Source organism: Sus scrofa, chromosome 4, assembly GCF_000003025.6.
Source record: "Sus scrofa isolate TJ Tabasco breed Duroc chromosome 4, Sscrofa11.1, whole genome shotgun sequence".
Taxonomy (NCBI): domain Eukaryota; kingdom Metazoa; phylum Chordata; class Mammalia; order Artiodactyla; family Suidae; genus Sus; species Sus scrofa.
This window is the reverse complement of record NC_010446.5, coordinates 115,613,677-115,637,654: the sequence shown is the minus strand read 5'-3', so window position 1 is coordinate 115,637,654 and position 23,978 is coordinate 115,613,677. Positions and strand designations below refer to the sequence as shown.

Here is a 23,978-nt window from a genome sequence, read left to right as displayed (position 1 = left end):
GCGTCTGATCCGCCACACCACTGGAGTTCTGGGCTGCCAGCCGTAATCTTATCCCTGTGCAAAAATCTGCTTCTTATAGCAGTCGTGGAACCAACGGACTCATTGCTCTGCCTGCTCCGAAAAGTATTTTTATTATTTTCTTAAACGGAGAATTAGAAGAAAGGGATGGAGGTGAGATGGAGGGGCCCACGGGGTCAAAACCCATTCCCCTTCTTATAGGGAAGCCCTCCTTGGAGATCTGAAACTGACAGGTTTCTCTCTTGGTGGTTAAATACCGCACTAGCTTCATTCAGAGGCTCTTCTCTTAAAGAGCTGAACTGTGCTCTGAGGCAGGAGGAGAAAGAAATATATGGGAGCTGACATTAAGGGGGTGAGTAATTTAATTTTCCAGCTGATTCTGTCCTGAACCCGGATGAGGGGCAGGGGGAGGAGAAAAGCAAGGAAAGCAACTCCTGGAGATCTCCAAGCGTCTGGGCCCAGGGCTCCTCTTGAAGGGCCTCAGGAGCTGAAAATATCACTCTACAGTGAAAATAATGAGAAGGGGCAGGTTTCTAAATTCCTTCTACTTACCCCTCCTCAAAGTAACCCAGTTAAACCCAGACTATAGCTTCCCTGGTCATTTTTTCCGTGTTTAAAGTATTCCCTCCTATTGGCTTCTTCTTGTGGCTTAATATTTTTTAAGATGTCTTTCAAAAATTTTCTGGGACAGAGCCCAACAAGGTGCCAGCATATATTAGGTATTCAACACAGATGTGTTGAGTGAATGAATACGTTTTCCTGTTGACAAAGACTAGAAGCTTGGGCCAGGACTGATGCTGAATATTAAAGATATTTAAAGGTTTAAGGGTTCTCAACTAAGTTTATGAGGCACATATGTCCACTGATTTTTTAGGAACCTAATTTTCCACTAGTTATCAAAATGTACCTCATGACCCATGTTAATTAATCAGATATTCTAGTTATGTGGCTTAAGATTTTGAAGAAAGGTGTTGAGAGAACATGCTGCGGACCAAGATGGAATTGTATAAGGACATGTATAAGAGGCATATAAAATGAGGAAAGTGACTAAATAATATTTTCAATATGACTGTCACTCTCTGTGAGGAAGAACCATTCCCACATCAATAAATTTACCTCTTAGGGAGTTTCCGTTGTGGCTCAGCAGTTAACTAACCCGGCTAGCATCCGTGAGAATGTGGGTTTGATCCCTAGCCTCAGGGGGTTAAGGATCCAGCACTGCCATGAACTGCAGTGTAGGTCGCAGACGTGGCTCGGTTCTGGCGATGCTGTGGCTGTGGTGTAGGCCGGCAGCTGTAGCTCTGATTCCATCCCTAGCCTGGGAACCTCCATATGCTGCGAGTGCAGCCCTAAAAAGAAAAAAAAAATTACCTCTTAGATAGTAGGTTAAAAAAAAAAAAACAACTTTGTATTAATAATGTTGCTGGGAGAATATTACAGATGCCTTATATCAGCTGCACAGAAATATCACCAACAAATTTTTCAGATTGTAACCTTAAATGTTTAATATACTTTAATAATTAAATATCATACCATGTTTGAGTATGAAGTATACAATTAAAAATTAAGAACCTTAAGGTGAAATTATACCTAAATGTATCATCTTCATTATCCTTCATCTTTTCAAAACGAAAAATTTGTGTGAATTTTCAGTTAACAAATTTTTTGAAACCTGAATTTTTTGTCCAATTTTTTGTGTTTTTTTAAAATGTGTTTTTCTAGGTCTTCTCTTAAATGCAAAATAGTGACATGAATACAAAGTTTAGAAACACATTTGTGAAAGTACCAGAATCCTAAATCAACTCAAGAGCTAGAGAGTTACAGGCCTTGCAGAGACATGCAGAAATGGTGTTCCAAAATGTTTCTCAATAGCTCTCCTGATTTATAGAGAATTCCATGGCCTGATACTGTTCTAGGAGGTGAGAAATGATGCAGTCAGTCTAGCAAGCCCCACCTTCCGGTCACATCTCAGGCCTTCTCACTGCGGTGAAAGGGTCCTTTCAGGCAAAGTGGGTTTGGGTGAATAGCGTTATTACTACCTTATGCTCTCTGTACTCTGTGGTCTGAATTCCTCTGGCCACTACCCAGAGAGGCATAACCTGGGTCTGAATTAATGCTCTGGAAGGAAACATAGTGGATTCATAGTAAGGAATAGTTAACTACACTCAACATCTTGAGCCAGCAGCTAGCTGCCAGATCTAGAGCCTCCTAGGAACCTGCCCATGGATTCTCGGGAGGTGGATTCAGCAGGATTAATGATAATGCTGAATAACAAAGAGGGCAGAGGGAAGATAGAAAAGACCCGCCTCACAATCTTCAATGTCACAGGGGACGACTTCCAGGGATATTGTTTTTTACATCGTTTCGCCCAGTCCTTGCTGTTTATAGATAGATTCAAAATGCAATAGAATATGACAGTTTTCCTGACATAGGCCTTTTATTTGGAGCACAATTAGCTGTAGGACATTTCCTTTTTTGTCACATTAAAAAATGGTCTTTAAAGATATTTGTTCAGCTTTGTAAAATTTACTCTGACTGCAAGTCTTTTAAAAACATGATGAAAACAATTTAGAGAAAAAAAAGTCACATTTTTTGTAGCAATATTTTAGATTGACCACTTGTTCATACTGGCTTGTCTGGAAAGCTAAAATAATAATTTAATAATTGATTAGGAGGGTCATATTAGGGGAACTTACATGTTCTAGATGATCTTCAGAGTTCACGGAGCTTTATTAAACATTCTGTAAAACTCTTAAATCTCCCTTAATACTGTCACAAATCCCTAGAAATGAAGGGATACAGATTCAGAATCAATGTTTTAAATACTGAGGCCTCAATAAACAAACTGAAACTAAAGAAACCTTATCCATAGCTGAATGCCCCTAATAAAAAAGCCATAAAGTATTAAAGACAGAGATAACTCTATGGTGAGTCTGAAATTAGGTGAAAGAAGTAGATTTTTGAAAAGATGCAGTATCTTTGAAATGATTTGGCATTTATAAGAGAGAGAAGATATATATATATATGGACATTTTCTCTAAACACTGTGCTATAACTAAAACTGTTTCATCAAATTTGACATTGAATGAGAAATTATTATGGGGGTGGGAAACTGCTGCACACATCAGATGTACTTCAAGTGTTTAAAAGAGAATTACTGTTGAATATAATCACTCTCTCACTGTCCTAATGGTTTGTCTTTCTTGCCCTTTTTTGAACTTTAGGTCAATTATTTTAAGAAAGAAATGACTAAGTAGTTTGATATTTATTTTACAATTTTTTTCTAATTCATGAGTGGCTAAAAATTAGTCTCTGTTTAAAAGTGGAGTCAGTCCTCTTACCTCACAGATGGGCCATTGTATTGTAGAAAGGGGGGGGCGGAGAAAGGATAAAGAAGTTTATTTCCACAGTGGGCCTAGCTCACAAGTATACCACATGATGATTGGATATTTTTCTGCACCTGTACTGTGAAACAGCATATAGAATTTGAGAGGAATCTAAAGTTAGCACAATTTTCATGATAAAACATTCTTCAAATGAAGTTTGGTCTCTGAGTGTTGAAGGAGTCAACTTAGTGATGACATACCCATGCTGTTTAAAAGGACTTAAAGTAAAATCAAATCTAATTGAGCCCCAAATGAGCAAGGAATATTGTCTTGTACATTCATGCCCATCACTCTTAAAAATATCCTTTAGTTAGCTATACTCACAGGCAACGGTCATCATTCATTTTCATAATTGTCCAAAGCTAGAAGTGAGAAAGAGAGAACAAGATGAGTAAGGGTAAAATCTTAAATATTTTTTTGGACCTTTGTCAAAATATTTTTTACTCTCTGTATCTTTTTTTCTTTTTAATTGAATGGATTTGGCATTTACTGAGCTCCTGTATGTCTGCAAAAATATAACAAGACTTTCTACAAAGTAGTATAGGATAGCATCAGCATCTCTATCAGTGGAAGGAAAAGACAGGATTTTAAACATTATAGTGAAACTACATGCCATGGCCAAAAGAAGTACCACACTAATAATCTATCTCCATGATGTTTTGTTGTATATGGTGTCCAAACTACCATTTGAGTAATAGTTCTCTTGATTCCCATTGGCTGTTCCTAATAAAATAAGGTTGCCTAAGGTAAGGATTTTAGCTTCTTTATAGGGATAGCAATTTCATGAATTTTTAAATTTAATTTTGGTAGTAAAATAGGAATATGCAAAGTTTTCCTTTGACACATTATTTCCTAATATAAATAATAAAAATGACCAAATATATCAGTGTACTTTCTAAAGTGAATCCTCTCTTTCACCTCAGTTATGTCTTCAAGGATTCATACATCCCAATGGCATCTGTCAGTATTTTTAATTTAAAATGAATATTATTTCCAGACAACCATGTGTAATCTGTTTTGTGCTCCACCATTTGTACCAATTCGTTTAATTCTGAAATTAAATGCATGTGTTTCAGAAATCTGAAGATTCACACAAAACAGATTTCTGAATTATAAACATTTCTGTTATTTTTATGACTGCCTTATACATTCTCTTGATGCCAAAACAAATGCCAAATATAAGATTTAAGGTTGGTGAATATGGCTAAATATTGAAATAGATCTGATTTTTAAAACATCTGTGATGAATAACTCCAATTTAATTTGTTTTGCAGATTCTCAGTGTTTAATAAGTCTCCCAATATTATATTTTCTGCCAGTACTGGTTTGGTCAAATTATTACACATCAAAATGCTGGACAAACAATAGATCTTATTTCAAAAGTTTTCCCAATCTAATCTGTAAGGCTGGAAAATCGCATATGGATTGAAAGGGCCCCAAAACAAGCAATATGTGCTATTAAGTATACTTTTGAAAGCAAAATACCTTTGTCATTAAAGTACAAACTTTTTTATTCAAAATACTTAATGAGTTTTGTTGTTATTGTTAGTCTTTATAACATCTGCATGAGGTGGGAATGTGACAATTTTAATAGTTTCATTTTAAGGAAGTCAGGGACACTTAAAGTTCAAACTAAGGATACAGAAAAAGATTGAATATGTGGGAAAAAAACATTTTATTTTCACACTTCTCTTATTATTAATTCTTCCTTCATAGGTAATCCATTTTAGAGCATTTTTTGAATCATAGTGAGCACATTATTTCCTTATAGATTAACTATTAAAATGAATGAGATCCTCAATAATACAAATCTTAAGGAAAGGTAATGTCAGTGATCCTAGCCTTAAAAATCTATAAATATAGTTAAAAAGTCACATCTTTGAATATATTTCTGAAAAATAAAAAGCCTCGTGTTAGAGATAAAGACAAGTTATTTTTATTCCAATACCAACCCTTAGATTTCGTTCTCTTCTAGGATTATAAAATCATATTATAACTTTACCTGCTTCTGCAAACAGAAAACACTACTAAAGCGAACCTCAGGTCATTTCACACTTCACAAAAAGAAAAAAAAGAAAAGGCATCTGATACGTTAAAGAGAAGAACAATATTCATAATCATATCAATAGTTCATAAGTGCGTGGACCATCTTAAAGATTGTTGAGTACCGTACAAAATCTACTAATTCAAGATAAACAAGACAAATCATCTACTATATAAGACAAACTTTGAGGCAGAATATATATCAAGCCTTAGATAAATATTTCCTTCTAGACCATAAATTCCTCGGGGGAAGAAACCCTCATTCTATACTGTATCTTCAGTATCTTGGTTCCTCCTTCTTACTGAGCTTTGAATGCTTTTGTTGACATTTACCTTAATTGGTATTTTAATTCTGCTTTTATACACAAGAGTCAGTGTATGTGATTTTGTCCATTATTCTAAAGCACTAGAACTTTAGATATGAGTCACTATATTCTTGAGACCCAAGCTGAGATTGGACTCCCTGGAAGCTACTGGCAATACTATAGACCTCTGACTGACCTGGAAGGAAGATTAAACACCAGCACAACTTATGAAACTACAATCAAGACAAAGTTTGACATATTCCATGGACTGCTCAATGGCTCTAGAAGTTCTTTCAGAGGGATTTAATGGTATTCCTTTCTCCGTACTATCCAAAATATTTGTCTTTAAAAAGACAATTAAATATAAACAACATTTGTTAAATGATATAAAAAATGAATTAAAGAATATGTGTAGAGAAATCAATATTTGAATAACAAGTGTTAGAATCATTAAATTATTACTCCTCCATGTATAAATAAAACATAATGACTGTAGAATACAGAAAAAATTTAACTACATTGGCGCAAGAAGCAAGGGATTTGTAGGCCAGTAGGACAGCCATAATCTGTGTTAGTTTTATTGATAAGGAATTAAAGTAATTTCAGAAGAAAAATTGCTGTCTTAGTCTGTTTGGGCTGTTACGACAAGAACACCATACACTGGGTGGCTTATAAACAGCAGAAATGTACTTCTCACAGCTCAGGAGGCTAGGTAATCCAAGATTAAGTGGCCAGCAGATTCAGCACCTGGTAAGGACCCACTTTCTGGCTCATGGATGGTGACTGTCTTTTCACTGTAACCTCACATGGCAGAAGAGGCAAGGTAGCTCTTTGAGACCTCATTTATAAGGCCACTAATTTCATTATGAAGACTCCACTCTCATGACATAATCACCTCACAAAGGCCCCACCTTCAAATACTATCACAATTATTTTAATATATGAATTCTGATGGGAATACAATATTCTCTATGTAATAAATGTCATTCATTGTACTCATCAGATAGCAATAGAAACTAGTCATCTCTTGGTTTTTGTGCAAAATATCCTGTAAGATGTGTATTAAGGAAATCCATTAATGTCTGTATTTACCGCTTTTAAATGGTGACTCTCACTAACGGCAAGCTTATTTCAGTTCCCAAGACACAGTAAATTAACTCTCCCATAATTGGAAAAGAGATCTTGTTTTATCAGGGATGTTTAAATTCCTATGAATTATATAATTATCAAAAGTTCAATAGAGCTTATGCTTAGAAACTACTTTTGACATTTCAAATGTAATAAAGACAAAAGTTCATAGAAGGATCTGAAAATGTCAGCAAAAATGACAGAGGAGGAAGATTCAAGCAAATTTATTTCTACAGAAATATTGAAAAATCAAGCAAAAATGGTCAGAATCAAGTTTGTTAAAACTCTGGAAAAATATTACAATAATGAAAACACACTGAACTAAGAAAAGGCAATGTTAACCACATATTTCTCAACTGAAATCAGAGGACAAATGAAAGTGGGATAAAATATTAAAATGCTGAAAGAAAAGTTTCAACCAGGAATTGTATAGTCAGCATCAAAATTCTTTTTCAAAGATATTCACTTTAGATCCATGGATTCCAACAAATCTTGCAAGATCCTTCAATGCAGAAAAAATAGTCTTCAACAAATGGTGCTGGAATGACAGATATCCACACATGAAAAATGAGGTTGGACCCCTACTTCACACCATGCACAAACATTAACCCAAAATGGATTGCCTAAATATGAGAGTTAAAGCTCATAGATGAAAACATGGGGGAAAATCTTCACAATTTGCCAATGGAATTTTAGATGTGACATTAAAAGCATGTGCAACAAAAGGAAAATAAATAAATTAGACCTCATCAAAACACTTTTGTGCCTCAAAAGACACATTACAAAGAAAATGCAAAGACAACCTATAGAATGAAAAATATCTGAAACCTATGTATCTGATGAAGACTGAGTATCAAATACATAAAGAACTCTTATACCGCAAGAACAAAGACAAGCAACCCAATGTAAAAATGGAAAAATGACTTTAGTAGACATTCCTTCCAAGAATATATACAAATGGCAAAAATGCAATGGAAAACTGCTTAACATTATCAGTCAAGGGAAATGTAAATCAAAAGTACAATAAGAAATTACTTCCCAACCAGTAGAATGAATATGATAATTTTAAAAAATGAAAACACATGTTGGTGACAAGGTAGGGCAATTGGAACCAACCCTCATATTGGCCAGTGAAAAATGTTAATTTTTTTAGCTGCTATGGAAAATAGTTTGGTTCTTCTTCAAAAAGTTAAACACAGAATTCCCACATGACCTCACAATCCCATGCCTAAGTACACACCTAAAAGAATTGAAACAGGTACTGCAATAAATACCTCTACACACATGTTCATATCAATGCTATTCACAATAGCCAAAGGTGGAAACAACCCAAACATCTATCAGATGACTGGACAAATTGTGATATATACATAAAATGAAATATTATTCAGCCGCTTAAAAAGAAATGAAATACTGATACATACTGCAATTTATATGAACCTTAAATAATTATGCAAGATGGGGAGTTCCCGTCGTGGCGCAGTGGTTAACGAATCCGACTAGGAACCATGAGGTTGCGGGTTCGGTCCCTGCCCTTGCTCAGTGGGTTAACGTTCCGGCGTTGCCGTGAGCTGTGGTGTAGGTTGCAGACGCGGCTCGGATCCCGCGTTGCTGTGGCTCTGGCGTAGGCCGGCGGCTACAGCTCCGACTCGACCCCTAGCCTGGGAACCTCCATATGCCGTGGGAGCGGCCCAAGAAATAGCAACAACAGCAACAACAACATCAACAACAACAACAGACAAAAAGACAAAAGACAAAAAAAAAATAATAATAATTATGCAAGATGAAAGAAACTGATATAAAAAGTCTCATATGATTCATATGAAATACCTAGAATAGTTAAATTTATAGAGAAATAAAGCATATTTGTGGTTACCATAGGTTGGGGAGAGAGGAGAATGAAGAAAACTGCTTAATGAGTATGGGATGTCCTTTGGGCATAAAGAAAATAGTTTGGAGCTATACAGAAGTAATGGTTGCATAACATTGTGATTATACTAAATGCCAATGAATTGTTTAGCTTAAAATGCTTAATTCTGTGTTATATAAACTTCACCAATACTTAAAACAAGTTCATAAGTTTGGATATTTTTTCCTTCTTGTTATAGTAAAAATGGCTCAAATTATAGTAATAAAACAATATGGCAAAAAAAACTAAAAATGTATTTATTTAATAGCAAGTTCTTTAGAAGAAACAGAAAATATTGTCAAAGATTTGGAGGAAAAAAATTCAAGCCAACATCATAGCATCGGAGGATTTTTTCTGAAGGAAAGAACAGATGTTTCTAACATTTCTCAGATTATGATTTTGGTAGAATCTGTCTCAATAATAAAATAGGGCTATTTTTTTGTGTGTGTGTGGTCAGTCAAGGAAAGATACTGGAGTTGTTTTAAAAGAATTCTTAATAAAAATGATGTTTCTTGGAAAAACAGTGTAAGTATGATCATTTTAGTGTGCCTCCTTTGAAAGCAATAAAGAAAGAATTTTGAAGTTATGGTCAATGATATTACTACATGAAATATTCATTCTCAAAGTTATTCATAGACAAACTACTGCAGTAAAAGGTTGTAGCTAAAAAGGCACACGGATGTCATTAATACGGATAACTTCATTTAAAAAGGACTTTAATACAGTGGCCCACAGAATATGGCATCTCTTCTTCTCTTTTGCTTTTCGTGTATGCAAAGTAAATGTTTTGATTCATTGAAACACAGAGGGGCAAGAAAACAATGGCTCACCCATTTATAAAATTTTATTAGAATACACAAAAATATAGTTGATTCATTATAATAGTTCATAATGCAAAGGGGATTTGCCATGAAACTATCTGATGACCAAATATTTAATATAGTAGTGAACACAATTAAAATTATACATCTTTCTGATATCCCCCTAATCTCATAAATTTACTAAACTTTTTTCTTGAGAAGCCATCAGTATTGTTCAACTTAATAAATAATTTAATCAGTTTTGCACATGGAAATATCCCTTTGAGGTAAGGATTACCTTTAGCAATGATTAAGAAAGCAATTGTTTTAAAGTGGAAAATTATGCTATGGATAGTGTTTTGAAAATATGCATAGGGAAATGTTACTGTCATTATGTGACCAATGCCAAAACCCACTTATCTTACCTACAAGACTTTGATATCTGCATTCATTAGAAATGGGAAGATACCTTTAAGATAAAAATGTTCGGTAAATTTAAAGCCATTAAAAATATAGATACAGAACATTTGCTGAAATTTGCATGAAAAATGTTGAGTTGAAGATAAACATTTAAGAGTTCCCATTGTGGTGCAGCAGAAATGAATCTAACTAGTAACCCTGAGGTTGCAGGGTCAAATCTCTGGCCTCACTCAGTGGGTTAAGAATCAGGTGTTGGCATGAGCTGTGCTGTAGGTCACAGACACTGCTTGGATCCTGCATTGCTCTGGCTGTGGCATAGGCTGGTGGTTACAGCTCGGATTCGACCCCTAGCCTGGGAATTTACATATGCTGCATGTGTGGCCCTAAAAAGCAAAAAGCAAAAAAAAAAAAAAAAAAAAAAAAAAAAATTTACCAAAATCATGGATAGGACTGACGTGATACAGTCAGTTTTCTCAGGTCCCCATCTCACTATAGCAAAGCATTGTAATGGCAGATGTTTTACAAATTTATCAAAGCAAAAGTACACTTTCAGAGAGGGGGAAAAAGGACTCAGATATGCATGGGTTAAAAAGACTCACTCTGCAATAGTCTTTATACTCCACAATGTGGACATGAGTAGAGACCCAATTTGATCTTCTGGTTGGTCTTGGGCAGGATACCTTATTTGCATGGCGAACAGGTTATAGAGTGGTGGGCAGAGGAATGTGAGGCATTCCTTCTCTAGCAGGAAGTGGGCAGCCCAGGCTGATCAAGGTGGGGGAAGGGGCATTATAGTGAGACATGGCCAGAGGCTTTTGGGTTTAATAACCTTGAGGCGGACTTGAAGTCTACAACAGAAGGCTGAATATTAGCATTTACTACTAAAAGATTCTTTCCATGTACAGCAACTGAAATGAAGTATCAAGATAAATGTAGAATTATATATATATTTTTTATTTTTATAACAACTTGTAAAGTCAACATTTTTTAAAAATTATGAATCTATCATGTCTCTCACTGAAAATATTGTTAATATTTCATATTTTAGAGAGATCAAATATCAATAAAATAGGAAGAGATGGAAGAATAAGAAGACCTATTTTTCATTCCTCCACAGAAGCATTGATATAACAATCATATTTGGAGCAAAGAATCTTTAGATGAAATCCAGAATACAATTAAAAAGTTGCAGCAATCCCAGAAGACATAAGGCTGAATCAACCCTCCTCAAACCAGTTAGCTCAGTGCCAAAAAGATTGCTTTGTTCTGGGACCTCCCCACAGGGAGAAAAAGGGAGGATGCTGTGCTTGGTTGCCTGTCCTCCTGGCTTTGCGGTGTTCTCCAAAAGGTTGATTTCTATCTCACCTAATGCTAAGCACTGAAAGGCCAGCAGGACTAAATGCCTGGGATAGCCATGAACAAAAGGAAATGGGTAGATTTCCCCATACAGCAAAATACTGCTCTGTGAGACTGGGAAAAGCTGTAGATTTGAGGCTTTTCTTTTTAGAGGAAGGGGAAAGCAAAGTGAGCCTTGTCCCAGGCTTTCACTGGGCTTTGTGAGGGACTAGTTTTGATCTCACCTCATGGAAAATTCTGAAGGCTTGGCAAAGCCTGGACATTTGGAACAAAACTGGAATTTCTCTCTGGGATTGGGAAATGGTGCTATTTCTTCAAATCATCAGGCATCAATGCAGCTATAAATGGAACATGAAAAATCAAGAAAATATGCCATAATCAAAAGAAAAAAAATGCATCTCCAGTAACTGATCTCCTAAAAATCTCTAATAACAGACCTCACATAAGTGAAGATTTATGAATTACATGATAAATAATTCAAATTAGTCACCTAAAAGTAGCCCAGGGAGTTACAAGAGAACACAACAGCTTATTAAGCTAAATCAGGAAAATGATACATGGACAAAATGAGAATATCAACGGACATAAAATATAATAAAGAACCAAAAGAAATACAATAATTGAACTGAAAAATTTACTACAGGAGTTCAAAATCAGCCTGGAATAGCAGAAGAAAGAATCACTAAGCATGAAGACAGGTTATTTGAAATTATCTAGTTGGAAGAGGAAAAGGAAAAAAAAAGTTTAAAAACCTAAAGGATTTATGGGATTAAACAAGGAACTAATACACACATTACAAGACTTCCAAAAGTAAAAGAGAGAAAGACAGGCATAGTCTTTTTAATGAAATAATTCATGAAAACTTCCCAAACTTGGGAAGGGAAATAAATATACAGATTCATTCAAATAGACTAAATTTTAAAAAGTCTACTCAAAACACATGAAACTGTCAAAAATCAAAGAAAAGGAATTTTGAGACAAGATAAAAGTGACGTTATATACAAAGGAACCCACACCAAGCCCATCAGCATATTTCTCAACCCAAATATCATAGGTCAGGAAAAAAAAAAAAAATGGAATGATATATTCAAAGTGCTAAAAGAAAAACTGCCAACCAAAGTTACTATACCTGCTCTTCAGAAATGAAAAATACTTTCCTGGATGAACAAAAGCTGAGGAACTTAAACACCATTAGACCTGCTTTACATAACATATCAAAGGGAGCTCTTCAAATTCAAACAAAAGATACTAATTATTGACATGAAATCACATGAAAGAATAAGCTCACTGGTAAAGGCAAGTGTATAATTCATTTGTAATCCTCTAATATTTTAATAGTGTCACTTAAATCACTTTTCAACCTATTATAAAATTTAAAAGACAAAATTATTAAGAATAACAACAACAACTAGTTAAGGGATACACAATATAAAACTTTGTAAACAGTGACATCAATAACATAAAGTATATTTGGGGAATAAAATTGTGGAGTTACATATGCAAATAAAGTTAAGTTGCTATTGGCTTATAAAAGGCTGTTCTAAATTTAAAATGTGTGATATTGTGATTTATTTATTTATTTATTTTGTCTTTTTAGGGCCAGACCCACAGCATATGAAGGTTCCCAGGCTAGGAGTCCAATCAGAGCTATAGCTGCCAGCCTACACCACAGTCACAGCAACATGGGATCCAAGTCCAATCTGCAACCTACACCACAGCTCATGGCAACGCCACAGCCTTAACCCACTGAGTGAGGCCAGGGATCAAACATGCAACCTCATGGTTCCTAGTCAGATTCGTTTCCATTGTGCCATGACAGAAACTCCTGATATTGTGATTTATAACAATATATATGTTATTTAGTCTTAATAATTGTGATTTATAATAATATATGTATATTTGGTTTTCGTTCCCATTTTTGACACAGTGCTCCTAAATCCCTTGGAATTTCCTAAGGGGTGAGCATCTAACCAGTGTCTTTTGTTTGTTCATGAAGCCATTTTTGGAACTCACCTACATATGGGGACTGGTTGCTAGTGGAGCCAATCAAGTGATTTGAGGGTTGGGCCTTTCTGTCTTACCCCCAACCTCTGGAGGAGAGAGGCTGAAGGTTGAGTTCAATTACCAATGGCCAAAAATTTAATCAATGATGTCTATGTAACGAAGGCTTCATAAGAACTTGGAAGGACAAGATTTGAGGGTTTCCAGATTGGTGAACATGTGGAGGACCTGGGAGAGTGACACACCTGGATAGTGCGTAGAAGTTCCTTGTTCTTTCCCCATATCTTGTGCATCTCCTCTATCTCCATTTCTCAGTTATATCACTATATAATAAACAAATGATCAAGTAAAAAAAAAATGTTTCTTATAAGTTCTGTGTCCTCTCTAGCAAATTAACCAAACCTAAGGAAAGGGGTCATTGGCACATTCAATCTATAGCCTGTTGTCAAAGCATAGGTGATAACCTGGACTTGTGACCAGCACCTCAATTGGAATGGGAGAGGGGGAACTCTTATAGGACTAAGTGCATAACCTACGAAATTTGATGCAATCTTGCAGTAGATAGTGTCAGAATTGAGTTGAATTATAGATTTTTTGGTGTTTTCATATAATTGCTTGTGGATGTATAAACACCCACCCAACCCATACATGCAAAGGCACATTGGAGTTGGGTCTAGAAAGCCTTTATATGGTAATTACAAAAAAAAAAATTACAGTAGGTACACAAATAAAGAGAAAGAAAATCAAAGCATGTCACTACAAAAGCATCACTGAATCACAAATGAAGACATCAAGAGAGGAAGAAAGGAACAAAAGGACAACAAAGCAGAGATAAAACAATAAACAAAATGTCAATAGTTAGTCCTTAGCTATCAATAATTACTTCAAATATAAATTGATTAAGCCCCCCAATCAAAAGACATAGAGTAGCAGCATGGATGAAAAATAAGATTCAACCAAACACTCTCTATAAAAAACTTACTTTAGATTTAAGGACACATGTAGGCTGAAAGTGAAGGTATGAAAAAAGATGCTCCATGCAAGTGGTAATCTAAAGAGAACAGAATTTACTTAAAGTATTAAGAGGCAATACTTAATATCCAAAAAGCAGATTTTAAGAAAAAAAACTGTCACAAGAGACAAAGAAGATCATTATATAATGGTAATATAGACAATTCTTTAGGAAAATATAACAATTATAAATATCTATGCACCTAACATCATAGCACCTAAATATATAAAGCCAATATTAACAGAACTCAAGGAAGAAACTAACAACTTTTGTTGTATTATTAGTGTACTATTGTAATGTAATAGAATTGTATATATATAATTGAAAGAGACTTCAATATTTCACACATAACAATGTATCAGCCAGGAAAAAAAAATCAATAAGGAAACAGCAGACTTGAACAACATGATAGACCAAATGGACCTAACACATATACAGGTCATTCCACCTAACAACAGCATACTATGTGTTCTCCTCAAGTGTACACATTAAGAAAAAATATCTTAAACAATGTAACTTTACAAGTAACTAAAAGAAGAAGGATATAGAAGAAGCCCAAAGTCAGTAAAAGTAAGGGAATAATAAAGATTAAAGCAGAAGTAAATGAAATAAAGACTAGAAAGATGTTTGAAAAAATAAATGAAACTAAGAAAAAAGATTCAAATAGATAAAACTATAAATAAAATTGGAGACATTACAACTGATGCTACAAAAATATATGGAATCATGAGAGCACTATGAATAATTATATGCAAAAGACGGAATAACCTAGAATGAATTGATAAATTCCTAGAAACATATAACCTACTATGACTGAAGCATGAAGAAAAAGAAATTATAAACAGATCAGTAAAAAGGAGATTGAACTAGTGATCAAAAACCTTCCAGTCACTTATGATGGAGCATAGTAATGTGAGAAAATAGAATGTATACATGTATGTGGAACTGGGTCACCATGCTGTACAGTAGGAAAAAAACTGTATTGGAGAAATAACAATAAATGAATAAATAAATAAATAAATAGATAAATAAATACCTTCAAATGAAGAAAACTCAGGACCAGAGAGCTTCACTGGAGAATTCTACCAAATCTCTAAGGAAGAATTAATGTCATAAGATTGAAAAGGAGGGAACATTTTCATACTCATTTCACAAAATTATTCTTACCTTGCTACTAAAGTCAGATGGTAACACTGCAAGAAAATTAAAGGTTAATATCCCCGAGGAATACATATGAAAAAATTCTCAACAAAATTCCAGCAAACCAAATTCGAAAGCACATTAAAAAGGATGATACACCATGAATCAAGTGGAATTTATCCCTGGGATGAAAAGCTGGTTCAACATATGCAAATGAACAAACGTGATACATCACATTAATAGAATGAAGGATATAAATTCAATAAACATTTCAACAGATGTAGAAGAACCACTTGACAAAATTCAACATTCATTTATAAAAAGTCTCAGAATATGATAGAGGGAATGTACCTCAATATAATAAAGAACATATATTACAAGTTCATGGTTAACATCCTATTCAACAGTGAAAAGCTAATTTTTTTTCTTCTAAGATCAAGAACAAGACAAGAATGCCATTACTGCCACTTCTATTTAGCATAATATTGGGTGTTATCACAGCCAGAGTAATTTGGCAAGAAAAATAAAAATGGCATCCAAATTGGAAAGGAAAAATTAAAGCTATAGACAACTCCACAGAAGCCTATTAGAACTAATAAATTAATTCAGTAAAGTTGCAGGGCAAAATTAACACACAAAATCACATGTGTTTCTATACACTAACAATGAACTATCACAAAGGAAATTAAGAAAAAAATCCTATTTGTAACAGCATCAAAAACAATTAAATACTTAAGAATAAACTTAACCAAGATGAAATATTCATACACTGAAAACTACAGTACATTGATAAAAGAAATTAAAGAAGACACAAACAATAGAAAGACATCCACATTCATGATTGCTAAGATGTCAATATTATCCAAAGCAATCTACAGATTTAATATTTTCATCAGAATTCCAACAGCACTTTTACAGAAACAGAAAAAAATAAACCTAAAATTCATATGGAACAACAAAAGACCCAGAATAACAAAAGTGATCTTGAAAAAGAAGAAAAAATTTGGAGGTAATACACATCCTGGTTTCAAAATATATGACAAATCTCAGTATGTAATCTGAAATGATCAACTTGTAGAATGGTGGTTGACAGGGGTTAGAAGGAGGTGACAATGGGAAGTTGTTCAATAGGTATAGCTTTACACTATGTAAGATTAATAAGTGCTAGAGATCTCCTTTAGTTAATATCATGTTTTATGCGTCTAAAAATTTACTGAGAGGGTAGATCTCATGTTGCGGTCTTATCCTCCCTCCAAAAAAGATAAGATAACTATTTTGGAGGTTATGGACATATTAAACATGGGCAATTTTTGTATAAAGTATGTTTCCAATAAAGCTGAAAAAATACAAGAAGGGAATTTCTCACTTGGAAATAATAAAACAAGATTTAATCTACATAGAGTCTATTTTAACATTTTTAAAGTTTTAAATATTTTAATATATTTAATATAAAATACATAAATATACACTAAGATATAGACAGATAGATAAAATGTTTACATATGTGTATACATACTGGTATGGGTCAGCAAAGTTCAATTTCCAAGACAATCACTCAGCTGAGGACATGGCCCACAATTTAGAGAATAGTGTCTCACACCTAAAGTAGTTACCTATGTCATACACTATAGCATCTTCTATAACCCATCTCTAGAGCACCTTGAATGTACTTTCTTTTTATAAGTTCCAGAAAGAAGTCCTCCAGGATTTTAACCAGTGTGTTTTATTAGGGAAAACTACTGTGCTACAGCACATCTCAGAATGGAAATCATTTTCTTTCTTTATTACCCATTTTGCAGGACTAGGTAGCTTACCTGATGTCATAATCCAGACACTAATCTCTGTGGGTTCTGACCCCTATGCACCATGTCCTTCTTAAGTCGTGGTCTACATGCTTGACTATCAAGATAGAGCAGAGTGTTGCCAAAGGACTTCCAAGTGGATCACCTGATGTCAAATATATTCTTCCCTTCCCTATTGCATAGCAGCAATACTACCTTCTCTTAATAAGCAGAATCAATTTACCTCTGACAAAATGTAACCTTTTTTGTGCCTTCTGATCTCTTGGAAGCAGGAGCCAGAAGTGACAGGACAGCAGCTGCAGTTTAGTTTATGGGACTTTTGCTGTGCCCCTTGTTGGAAGCTGTGCCTATCTGGAAACTAGATGTTTCAGCCTAGAGTTCAGATTTATTGGGCTGGAAGGCACAAATTTCCCAGGTGGGTTCCTATATGGTGAGTGGTAATTGGGGTGGTAATACTAAGTGGAGCCTCTTCTACTTTTGTCCATAGTTTCTATTCCATACTCAAGTATTCTACCTACTGATGATGTAGACTTATATACTAGTTGTTGACTTAGTGTGTATAATGTATTCTGTATCATGATGTTCAGGCTATGAAGAGTAGCATTTCCATGTTGGTGCCTCAGTTTTTATCTTCAAAAGACTATTCCATAACTCTCACAACTTCTGAGTAATACAACATGAGAGAGCTAGTGGATTCACTGCTAACCTTCCTTTGCTACTGTAAAGTGAGTTTTGTTGTCTGATATAACGTTACATATAATTTGTTGGCAGATCAAATACTCCGTAATCTGGCTGAGGCCATGTAGGCAGGAAAGACGAACTCATACCAATAGATGTGATTTAACACAGTCAGGATGAATCACTGCCACTCCTACAATGGAAAGAGTACAATGTAATCAACTTGTCACCAAGTGGCTGGTTGATTTCCTTGAAAGATAATTTTCTATTACCCGCTCAGCATTGACCATGCTTTTGACAGGATATCATCAGCGGAAGTATTCGTAGTTTAAGAGCTATTACAGAAGGAAAAGCTAGATCAAAGGCTCTAGAAATTATACTCTCACAGTCAAGATTATAAAACAAAAACATTATAGGGAGTTCCCGCTGTAGCTCAGTGGGTTACAAACCTGACTAGTATCCATGAGGATGCGTGTTCAATCCTTGGCCTTGCTCCTGAGTTAGGGATCCAGGGCTGCTATAAGCTGAGGTGTAGGCTGCTGATGCAGCTCAGATCCAGTGTTGCTGTGGCTGTGAGTGTTGCTTTTGTTGTCGCGTAGGTCAGCAGCTACAGCTCTGATAGGACCCTTAGCCTGAGAACTTATATATGCAGCAGGTGTGGCCCTAAAAAGCCAAAAAACAAAAACAAAAACATTCTACCTCAGCAGTGAGGGTGAGGTGGTAGCAGATATTCAAGCCACTCTTAAAGACATAAAGGATGTAATCAGATCTTGGAGGAGAACATAAGTTCATCCACTCTTGGAGCTCCTATTTCAGAAGTGACAGTTTTATGACAGCAAATTAACATGGTCCCAGCCACAGGGTATGAGGTCATGATCTGGTGACTCCATTCTTTCCATCCTTATCAGAAAAGAATATTAGGAACAATTCAAATTCATTTGAGACAGACACAGTGTATATTTATGGTCCAGCCCCAGGGCTATATTAACTCTTCTGCCTTCTGTCATAAAATAGCCAGGGAACCCTGTCCCATCTGACCATTCTGCAGAATATCACACTGTTCCTCCATATTGATGGCATCATGTTTAACTGAGTGATCACAATGTGTTAGCCATGTTAGGGGCCATGATAAGTCACATGTGCTACAGAAGATGGGAGATAAAACATATGAAGATTCAGGACCTTGTCTTTTTAGTGAGGATTTTAGGGATCTAGTTGTCTGTTCCATGTACAGAAATGTCCCCCATCACTAAAAAGGAAGGATAATATTTGGTAGACCTCTTAAAGTTTCAGGGGTAGTATATTCACACCTATGAATGTTCTTCTACTGGGTGATACAAAAGACTGCCAGCTTTGGATAGGGGTTAGAATAGGAAAGGCATCTATGGTAGATCTAGGTTGTGGAGAAAACAGCACAAGTACCCAGAAGTCTTTATGGTTTTAGACTCTCAAGTGGCTATATAAATGTGTAGTGCATAATGGTAAGCTCCAATTGAAGAGTTTGGAACTACTGGGGTAGGAATGAAGTTTAACATCTTTGTATCACATGTTATTGTGCACAAGAGAGCATCCACAACAAAAGAAACACCAAATTAATTAGAAAAAATAACTTGGCCAGTTGGCAAAAACTAACATCTATGATTGGCTTACCAGTATTGGCACAAGGAGCACAATAATGGAAGTGCTATGATGACAGAAATAGAAGCCATGCAGAGGTCCGATAGTGTGGTCTCCTACTAACATGGGCCAGCTGGAGCTGGACATGGAACTGATGCCTGAGGACGATGAGGCAGCCACTGCAGAAGGTCTGGAGGAAGCCTACTGGCCACTACCAGTGAGTGGCAGGTCTGCAGAGAATGGCCAAGAGCTGGATAGCCCTGGGCCCTGAGGGTCCAAATACTGAAACTTGACCTTTCCCTTACTCCATTAAAAATACATGTAAAATTCCTACTACTGATGATATGCAATCAAAACCATGGTCAATGATGAGCTTGTAATATAAAATTACCTTTCAAGGAAATTAACCAGCCATTTGGTGACAACTTGAGTACACTGTACCCTTCCACTATGAGTGCTCCTGATCATACAAGGTCTCTCAGTCACTTCAAAGAGGGTATCACTCTTTCTCTTTTAGTAGGGAAAGCACTTCCTGACTGGGTCATGAGATTTATGTTGTGGTCATGGCAGTGTGCATTTTTCTTGAAGGAGGAGATCTCTGCATCATCTTTAAGAAAAGAGGTACACGAGAGTAGAACACAGTAGAGTGAGATAATTCTACACACCCAAAAGGTTCAGAGGAATCTGAGGATTCAAGATTTTCTGAAACATTGAGTCAGAGATATTCATCCCATGTCACAAGACCTCCCATTTTTTCAATAAGTGTTCTGGCTGGTGTACCAGACTTTCCTAGGTTGAGGATTCATCCTCCTCCAGAATTCTGTTATAATTATGTATTGGACCTGATGCTTTGTTTTTCTGCAAAACACTTGCAAAAAATGAAAGAATGTTATTGATGACCAAAGTGACTCTCTGTACTTAGTCTTTAGTTGGTGACTAATCATCTCATACTTAAAATTTCCTTTGATATCTCTTATGTATCAATTACCTCCAGTAGCAGCCACCCAATTTCATAATTCTTATTTCCCTTGAACTTCTGGTGTGCCTGAGATACTGCATCTGGTAGTATATTTGCTGCCATCAGTATCCTATCCCAGTTTAATCACAGCTGAAAGTTTTAAAATTGTACACTTACATGAGTGATGCCGGGGGTCAATTGTGCTTTATCTACCACCAGTAGCGGGGTCCTCCTGCCAAATGACCAACTCATGGTCCAGATCCAATTATAGTTCCTGCTTCCTTGAACACCCTGACATCAGCCCTTTTAGGCAAGGTTTCCAGGAAACAGACTTAAACAGAGATTTACTTGTATAATGTTCATAGAAGACTGCCTTCAAGATAAAGACCTATGGAACAGCGAAGGAAGAAAGACTGGGACGACAGAGATGTTAAACTGCAATCCAGGGAGCTCTGGAACTGGGAGAGTGTTCTTTACACTTCCACTGCATTGTTGGATACACGTTGCCACTGGGAAGAAGGCGCTCTTTTCTTGGTGTTAGAGAGTTCCCAAGAGTGACGACTCTCAGGAACTGCAGAAATCTTGCAAAGGGCATGTGATTTTCACAGGGTATACAGTAAAGCCTCATTCTGGATGCTTAGGGTCTTGGAAATCCCAGATGATATAGAGGTTGTAGGTATCTTCCTTTTGGTATTTTTGATATCTGCATTTCCAGAGAAGGAAATTAATTATTATTATTATTATATCCCAATTATTTTCATTATTTCAGAAATTTCAAAGGCAAAAATGTGAAAATCAGGTCTCCAATGATATCACCATGCCTTGTAACATGTTGGCATTTATTTGTCCAGCTCCCAGAAAACATTAGCCTATTAGGGTTTTCCCAAATGTACATAACATCTTTCTTTTTGGAGAACCATAAAAATAATTTATTGTTAACTCAGATGCAAATTCATATTTGGGGAATGCAAAAACATTTCATACTGAGAAATGCTATAAGTTTCTAATGTTCTTTTCTCTGTTGGTTTTTTCTACACATAAGAAAATGAAAACCTCAGTGACCTTCAAAGTGGTGGCAGAGCAACTGAGTGGGAAGGTTCATAATGGAACCGAGATTTTCTACTTCCTGCCTAATGTTCCAATAACTGTTTCCACTATGTCTTTATAAGCATTAAATTCAGTTAAAAATACAAATTACTCCAAGATTTAAAATAAACACATTCAATCATTCTGACAATACTTGAAACTAAAGTCACTGGGTTTTAGTTCTGTGTGTCTACTCTTTCATATGGTTTTAAATGGAATGGTTTTAAATGTGTGTAATGAACAAAATCAAATGACTCCCATTCATTTCTGGATTGCTAATGAGAATAAATTTACTTTATTAAATAAAAGATTATTATTATTAATAAAAATTAAATTAATAAAAGATAAATTATTTTTTACTAATATAATATTGTTATCCTTTTTATTCTTTTTTGGCTACATTTTCTGTTCATCTCTATTCATTTTTAGTGAAATTTCAGATATTATCAAAAGCTTTCAACATTCATTGAATACTTACTATGTTTCTGGCACTGGTTTATATATTTGACACAGAATAATTCATTTTCCTAACATTTCTCTAAGGTAGATACTGTAATAACTCCATTTTTCAGATGAAGAACAGGACAGAGAAATTAAAGGACTTACCTGAGATCATGCAGCCTGAACTGGGAATATTGTTCCCTCATCTGTGTGAAAGGCTGAGTGACTCTCATCTTAGAGTCTCTGCTCAAATGGCAATTCCTCAAAAAGACATTTCCTGGTCATTCTATTGGGGGCCCCACAGTCAACTATACCAAAATTATCATAGTCAGTAATTATCATCTATTTATGTGTTTACTTGTCTGTTTTCTATATTGTCAATCAGATTGCAAGCTTCATGAAGGAAGAAACTTTCCCTGTCTGCTGCTGTTTGTCATGAATGCCTATCATTGAGGAGCTCCTTAAATATTTCACAAATGAATGAATAAACACTCCATTGTAATAGGATATGAAATATTTCCATCATATTTCCTCAACTATAACAACTTATATTCTTCCAAATAAACTGCAGGATCATTTTGTTCAAGTCTGAATAAATTTGTAGTAAATCTTTAAATTAATTTAGCATGTATGGATTTCTTTTGCAAAAGTTCATTTTTTTTAAAAAAACTAAGTCTATAAACTTAGATTTATAAATGCAAGTTTTATTTTTCTTGGATTTCAGATGTTTTGTTTTCTTCATAGAGCCTTCTCTCATTTAGCAACATGTCTACCCCTTAGTATTTGTTACTGCCATGGTCTAATAGTAAGAGTATTACCAGTAGTAGTCTTTTCATGGCAATGTTAAGAGAAGTAGGAGTAGGAATAAGAATCCTAAGAGTTGAATTAGTGCAGGAGTGGTAGGAATTGTTGCCATGTGGATCTCCACCCAATTCCTATTTTCTAATTAGTACTGGTTAATAGAAGTTTTAACTTTTGTCAATACAAAACTGCTTTATGAATTCTAATGTTTTTTAAGCTAATATCTTAGGTTTTCTGAAGATATGAAATCCACAGCTTATTCTTATCTATAAGATGCCAAAACCACCAGCAACGTTAGACAAATAATAGTATAGCATAATTATCATGAGTTTAGACAAGTCTGCAAAGCAGGCAGGAAACACCCCAGGAGGTACATCTTGGGGAAAAACTGCACACAAGTTTGTGCCTCTCATCCAAAAAGAAGCCTAAAATTTCCAATAAAAAACAAAATTTAAAAACATAAAAGCAAGTGAAATATTCTAATAATGAACTAAATGAAGATAAATTTTAAAAACACAAGGAAAAATAATACTTTTTCCTTACAGCCTTATACACCAAATAAATATGTTATAATTGGCTTGTCAGTAATTGTATTTCCACAAAATCTGGGGATATTTCTTGTGTACAGAGTAATATTTGACTCCAAGTTTATTTCCCTGGAGCAAAGACAATGTTAGCAATTGTCACAGTGATTTCTTGAAGTTAGAATTGTGAAATGCAGACCTTGCAAACCTGGAGAAAGTTTCACACTATAGAAAAAAATGGATAGATTTTTGGTATAATAAATCCACAAATATTAAAGCCAATTTAGGAGTTCCCGTCGTGACGCAGTGGTTAATGAATCCGACTAGGAACCATGAGGTGGCGGGTTCGGTCCCTGCCCTTGCTCAGTGGGTTAACGATCCCGCGTTGCCGTGAGCTGTGGTGTAGGTTGCAGACGCGGCTCGGATCCCGCGTTGCTGTGGCTCTGGCGTAGGCCGGTGGCTACAGCTCCGATTCGACCCCTAGCCTGGGAACCTCCATATGCCGCGGGAGCAGCCCAAGAAATAGCAAAAAGACAAAAAAAAAAAAACCAAA

General features: G+C 35.4%; 2 long non-coding RNA genes across 3 annotated transcripts in view; one reads left to right on the top strand and one right to left on the bottom strand.

Moving 5' to 3' along the window:
• Positions 47-6,366, top strand: LOC110260369. Its single transcript, XR_002343562.1, has 2 exons — positions 47-370; positions 5,380-6,366. It is a non-coding gene; the product is annotated as an uncharacterized LOC110260369 (long non-coding RNA).
• LOC106510217 overlaps positions 5,412-23,978 on the bottom strand; it is a 42,391-nt gene continuing 23,824 nt past the window's right edge. The window contains exons 3-7 of one of the 2 annotated variants that reach the window (XR_002343552.1): positions 20,751-21,276; positions 15,415-15,471; positions 13,612-14,417; positions 11,590-11,703; positions 5,412-7,418 (exon numbers count right to left, since the gene is read on the bottom strand). This is a non-coding gene — a long non-coding RNA (uncharacterized LOC106510217). Of the gene's footprint in view, positions 7,419-11,589; positions 11,704-13,611; positions 14,418-15,414; positions 15,472-16,233; positions 18,192-20,750; positions 21,277-23,978 lie in introns of those variants that run through there. The other variant, XR_001308502.2, reaches the window with a different exon arrangement.